Source organism: Gossypium raimondii, chromosome 8 (genome assembly GCF_025698545.1).
Source record: "Gossypium raimondii isolate GPD5lz chromosome 8, ASM2569854v1, whole genome shotgun sequence".
Classification (NCBI taxonomy): domain Eukaryota; kingdom Viridiplantae; phylum Streptophyta; class Magnoliopsida; order Malvales; family Malvaceae; genus Gossypium; species Gossypium raimondii.
In genome coordinates, this window is record NC_068572.1 from 53,047,830 (window position 1) to 53,055,003 (window position 7,174).

The window sequence follows — 7,174 nt, forward strand, 5'->3', positions numbered from 1 at the left end:
TTAATTTGCTTTACAAAAATATCATAAAACAGATCTAACAACGATCATTTTTTCTCTTTTAATTACAGACACGATCACCACTCTCTTCCTTCCTTTTTGTAACTCTCATAATTTTAAAGGAAAATATATTTTCTTTCCTACAAACTATTGCATTTTCTTATTCATAAATAAAAGCTACAAAAAAATATTGATCGATTATATTTTTGGTGGTGCTCATCACTCATCACTCATCACTCATCACTCATCACTCATTCTTTTACTGACTATTATTGTACTCTTGTATTCTCCTATACACCTCGGGATATTAGACTAAGAAATATTAGCCTTCTAGAATATATAGGATCAATTACATGCTTAATATAGTGCAAGGACGGCTTTTATTCTTATTTGAAGGGTTGCGTCAGGCCTAAGCACGATACAAATATATTTTATATTTCTTTAAATTTGGTTCGATTCGAAATATAAGTTTTAAATTTTTATCTAAGTTTGTCCATTCTTGTAATTGATTGACCCAAACTCTTTTAAAGCTCACCCGTATTATTTTTAATTTTTTAAAAAATATATATTTATATTATTTTAATTTGATATTTAATAATTTTATATATTTTTATTTATTAAAATTTTATATAGTCATCTTTACAATTTTTATGTTTACATTATATTAGTATTAAAGATTACTATATTTTTTTATGTATTATTAATTTCACAATATATAAAAATAACATAATATAAAACATTACAAACTTTAAAAACAAGTCGGGTCAAGCTTTGAATGTTCAAGCCCAAGCTCGACCCACAATTTAAATGAGCCTAATTTTTTGGGCTTAATATTTTCGCCTAAACACTCCCAATTTTTACGTAGCCCTTCGAATATGGACAATAACCCGCCCCATAAATAGGTCTAATTATATTATTGATTTGATAAATTTAGTGGATTTGAATAAAATAATTAATAAATGTATATCAAATCATATTAATAAATATTTAAATTTAAATGTAATAGATTTTTTTTAAATAGATAAGCAATTTGAAAAGAGTATTTAGTAATAGAGTTTAACTTGGATTAAATGATTTTAAAAAGTCACTTTTTTAAGATATTTAATAACATGTCCTATCATATTTTTTTAGTGCTTGAATAATATAAGATAAGATAAATGATCAAAATAATCACTTTTGTTTGTTTTAGGTTACATTTTAATCATTTATGTTTGAAATGTTACGTTTTAGTCACATACGTTATCGTGTCGTAACATTTTAGTTACTAAGCCGTTAATTACCGTTAACATTGTAACGGTAAGCTGACATGGTATGTTAAATCATCATTTCAAACGAAAATTTTAGTTCCTATATTATTTTTCATTTTGAGCAATTTAATTTTTTTAGTTTTATGTTCTTTTAACTTTCTTTTTTTTTCCATTATCTTTTGCTTCTCCCTCTGTTTTCCTCCCTTCTCCATTTCATTTAACGTAGTTTTTCTATGCTTTCTATTTGTTAAAACTAGTCCACAAGCTTGCCTCAATCTAAAAAATTAAATTGTTAAAAAAATAAAAGTATAGGGACTAATTTTAACAAATGGTAAACATAGAAAAACTAAGTTAAAAGAAATGGAGAAGGGAAGAAAACAGAGGGAAAAGCAGAAGAGAATAGAAAAAAAAGAAAAAAAAAGTTAAAAGAACATAAAAGAAAAAAATTAAATTGCTTAAAATGAAAAAAATATGGGGATCGATTGTATAAATTAACCTAATTTTTTTTGTTTGAAATGATGATTTAACATACCACATCAGCTTACTGTTACACCGTTAACGGCAATTAACAACTCAGTGACTAAAATACTACAACGTGATAATGTGTGACTAAAACGTAAAATTTCAAACATAAGTGACTAAAATGTAACCTAATGTAAACAAAATGACTATTTTAACAATTTACCCTATAATATATCAAGAAACATAAAATTAACTCTTATTACTATTTTAACTCTAAAATTAATAAAACTATTTTTTTATAAAATTCTAAAACCAAAGTTGTATACCTTGAAATCTTAGACTTCTTTAAACCCTAAATCCTAATCTAACTTTTTCCTAAAATCATAAATCATAAATCATAAAATTCTAAATTCTAACCCATCACACCATAAATCCAATTAAATAGAAAACCATAAACTTTGTGTTACTATTATTATTTTTAATATTATTTAATTAATCAATACTAGGATTAAAATATTATTGAGGATATTTGATCTAGTATTAGAAAATGTATGATATAAATTAGAAATTATTTTTAAAAAATAAGCGACATATTTTTATTGAAAGCATAAAAATTAAATTTCTAATATCATAAACTTCTCTTCTAATTGCTTATAAATCTTCTCTAATTTTTGAATTTGCTTAGGATTATAAAATCAGCATTCGTGATGGTGAAATGAAAATAAAAATCAAGATATCAGTATATTTCAAGTGAATTGATTTTTTTAATGATAGTATACGATAATTTCATGGCATCATAAATATCAACTAATTTCATTGCTTGTAAGATCCTTATAGAATATCTAATTATACTTGGAAGATTATAAAAAATATTATTGTTGATTTTAGTTGGAATGTTAAGATTTAACATCTAAGTTTAAATTTTATCTTGTATAAACTATATTTGAATTTTGTCTATATTTTTTTATTTTAGTTAAAGATTTTTGCCATATCATGTCTAAAACTATCCTTAAATTTTATTAAATGATTAAAAGATTATATCTATTTGATCTCAAGTTGAAAAGTCTATTCCAAATGAAGTTTTAAATACTTGTTGAGGGTGAGGATCTTCTTTGGAATGTCTCATTCTCTCAACGGAAGATATTATCCCCTCTCTCGTACTTCGAAGAGAGTCTAGTCAAATGGTATCATGATTGTAGAGGTAAGGCTTTAATGCCTTGGTTGGTGGTTTAAACTCTCGTAAGTACAATATGAATAAATAATATTTCACACAATACCTACACTTCTCTTGCAAGTTTGTAAGTCAAGACTTTACTAATCAATATATTTGTTATTTCTATAAACCCTTTAGACTCTTCTTAAAATATGAAAGATAAAACTCTAACATAAAAACAATAAACAGTTACGAAAGTAAGACACTCGAAACCAAATATTCTCCCTCAACAACACTAAAACGATTTGATAAAGTTTAGAATATATTTTGTTGCAACTTGAAGGGTAAAATATATATATATTTATTGGATCATTTTCGTATATACGAAATTAAGTTATAGAATAATGATCCAGACTCAATCAAATTTGGAAATGTCATGTAATGTAACATTCTCATCTATCTTTATAATTGCAGTATGATTCAGAATTTCCTTTGCATAAGAAAATTATAAAGCTGTGGTATATATATTTAGTAGAAATAGTGGAGAGTGGAACCAGAATGCAGAATGATATGGGGTGGGGGATAAAGTTCAGTCTGTGATCGCTTGTGGGCCTCTATAGCTTATTTTCATTTCTTTTTATAAATGGTAGGTTGATAATCCTACTAGGAAAATTCCAACTAACCAATTTTTTTAATGGGCATAACATTAGTAATAATAAAAAAAAGGCAAATAACCAATAAAAACCCCTTTATTTTTAAAATTACTGAAATAGTCCAGGTTCTGAATTAACTACCGAAATGGACCATTTCCCCCAAAAACGCATCCACAACAGCGCGTTGTCAGGGGATAAAGCAGGAAAACGCTTCCTTAAGGAAGCGCTTTGTCCACGTGGACAAAAAATGCTTCCTTGAGGAAGCACTTCCCCTGTTTTTTAGGATTTAGGGTTTTTTGCAATTAGAGTTAGGGTTTTAGGGTTTTTGAGTTTTTAGATTTTAGGGTTTTAAGGAAAAATTAAATAAATAAGGGTTTAGGGTTTCTTAATTAAATTAATTATAAATTTTAAAAATTAGATTAGGGTTTAGTGTTTAGGGTTTTAAGGAAAAATTAAATAAATTAGGGTTTAGGGTTACTTGAGTAAATTAATTATAAATTTTTAAAAGAATTAGATTGGGGTTTAGTGTTTAGGGTTTTAAGGAAAAATAAAAAATTAGGGTTTAGGGTTACTTGAGTAAATTATTTATAAATTAAAAAAATTAGATTGGGGTTTAGTATTTAGGGTTTTAAGAAAAATCAAATAAAACCAGTTGTTATTCGTTATATATTTTAAACTCTTCTAAAAAATAAACTAATAAAATTAAATGTTTTAGTAAAAATTAAATTTATTAAAAGAATTTTTAATAATAAATTAAAAATAATATATATAATGAATTTTTGTATTTTCAAATTTTAAAATAGAAAAAGAGTTTTTTATGAAAAACAGAAAAAGAGTTAAAAGTTTATATATATATATATATATATATATATATATATATATATATATATTAAATTTATCTTTTGTTGTAATTTTAAATTTATAATAAATTAAAAATATAATATGCAAAAATACATGAAATTTAATATAATACAATCATATTAATAATATAATATTTTAGGGATAATAATTCCTTAATTAAGGTCTTGATCATGGGTAAATATTTTATTGATTGTTAGTGAATGATTTATAAATAAGTATTAATAACTTTATTTAATGGAATTAAACATAAATTTTAATATTTTAATATTTAATATATATTTTAAATTGTAGAAGTTTAAATTTAAATTTTGAGAAAAATATAATAATTGTAATTAATATTTAACTATATTTAAATAAAGTTAGACTTAATAAATAATTTCTAATTTTTTAAAATTTATAATTAATTTAATTAAGAAACCCTAAACCTTAAACCCTTATTTATTTAATTGTTTCCTTAAAATCCTAAAATCTAAAAACTCAAAAACCCCAAAATCCTAACTCTAATTGCAGAAAAAACCCTAAATCCTAAAAAACGGGAAAAGTGCTTCCTCAAGGAAACACTTTGTCCACGTGGACACAAAGTGCTCCCTCTAGGAAGCGTTTTCCTGCTTTAACCCCTGACTACGCGCTGACGTGGACGTTTTTTTAGGGAAAATGGTCCATTTCGGTAATTAATTTAGAATCTGGCTCATTTCGGTAATTTTAAAAATAAAAGAGCTTTTATTGGTTATTTACCCAAAAAAAAACTATATAAGTTGACCCGAGAAATTGGTCATGTTTAAAAGATGAATCAGCTGTTATGGTTTAAATCATATTCGCATCAATAAATGTAATAATTATTCTATATATTAATGAAATTATAAATATCTGGATTGCCTTAAAAAATAAAATAACGAGTGTTTTGTGTTTGGGACAAAGTATGGATCGAAGTGAAGCAAAAGTCTATAATGCTACCCTAAAACATAGTTTTATTTATTAATGATTACAAATTTGGGAGTATTAGCAAGGTTGAGTTTTAAATTATATTATATTAACAATAATGGTTAATTAGGGTGAGCTTTTTAAAGTGTAAATTAAAAGAAGAATGTTGTTAGAGCATTAAAGTAATACATTTTATTTGATTCAAATTGGATTTTATTAGGCGTGGTACGGATAAGAAGAAGAATGTCAGCCAAAAATAAAGACAAATTTCTATTCCGTTTTGTTTTGGTGGCTTGTTGCAGCATAATTCCTTTTTTTTTTTTTTTGTATATGTGGCATTGCAAATGCAAAGGTGTTGTGAAACAAAATAAGGGGAACAAAAAGCAAGTGCTGGGCTCTGATTTTAATCATTGCTCGTATAAACCCATTATTGTTTTGGACATTTTGGTTCCCCACGTTTTGCCATGGGAATGGGCAACTCTTCACAAAAATGCCTAATTAAATGCTTTCCATGTCCCTTCTCCATTGCTCTAAAATATTTTTCTTAACCCAACAACTCTGATTAATCTCTCAACACCTCTTTTCTACTTGCATTAACCCATTGTATGTTGTATGTGTCTAGCTTGGGCATTTGTGTTTCTAGCAAATCATTCCTATAATAAAGTACAATAAATGATATTTTTCATTTATTTTTTAAATCAATTTACTTATTTAATTTTGTTTTCCTTTTACATTATTATTACAAACTATTTTTATAGTTTGTAGGTTTCTAATATTATCTTTTGTTACAAATTTAAATTCACATGGAATAAAAATAATTTTAATATTAATTATCAAGATTTTGAATTTAAACATATATTTATTTAATTAATATATACAACTAATCCGATATACCAACAAATGGGTATGGAGTAAAACTTAGGCATTATGAAGTGATTATATTATTTGATAAAATATCTCAAGTATTTTGAACATCAACGTCGAAGACTGTTAAGCAGTCCAATACTCCAAGGGATATGGGTTAGATTTCCCTAAGAAACTTAATTCAGGTGGCAAGTATGATTAGCGTTAAATTAAATTATAATCGGAATGTAGACGAAAATTGGTATGTTGACCGAAATAAATTTGATGTACATATATTATTTTCCAAGCAGAAGCTGGGAAAGTTGACTAATTTTGAACAAGGATGTAAGAAATATTAATTATTATCTAAGGTTTGATTTGAGCCGCAAAGCTGCTCAGCTGTTTCTCTGTCCACGCCGCCGACATCAACTTAGCAGCTGAAGATATTTTGGCCTAAGTCACAAATTACTACCTAAATTATATTTAAATATTTTCATTACTTAAATCACCCAACCAATTAAAAATTATGAAGCGACACAAATCAAATACTTCCAAAAGAGTCATAAAAGAAACAATTTTATAATTTTTAAATATATATGAGATCATATTTATTAAAATTTATTTCTATAATATATTAATTATATAAAATTTAAAAATTCATGAAATTTAATTGATTTATATTATCTAAATTATATACAAATAAAAATATGTGTTTTGATAAAATATAAATTAAAAGTTTACCAAAGTTGATGGGTGAATATCAATGGTTAATTTTATGCCATGGTTGAGCCACATTATTATTATTGATGAAGGTACTTACATAAAATATATATATATAAATACCAATAGCTTAGAAATATTTGTAGAAAGGATGTTTGGTTTTAGTATCTTCTTGTTAGATATTTAGCGTCACAGATTAATATCCAAGGAAAAGAAGACATTTGTTCTAAATTTTATGATTCAACTAATCCTCAATTAAAATAAAATCTAAGAATACACCTGGCTAATAACGAATAATATAGAAATTTGTGATACGT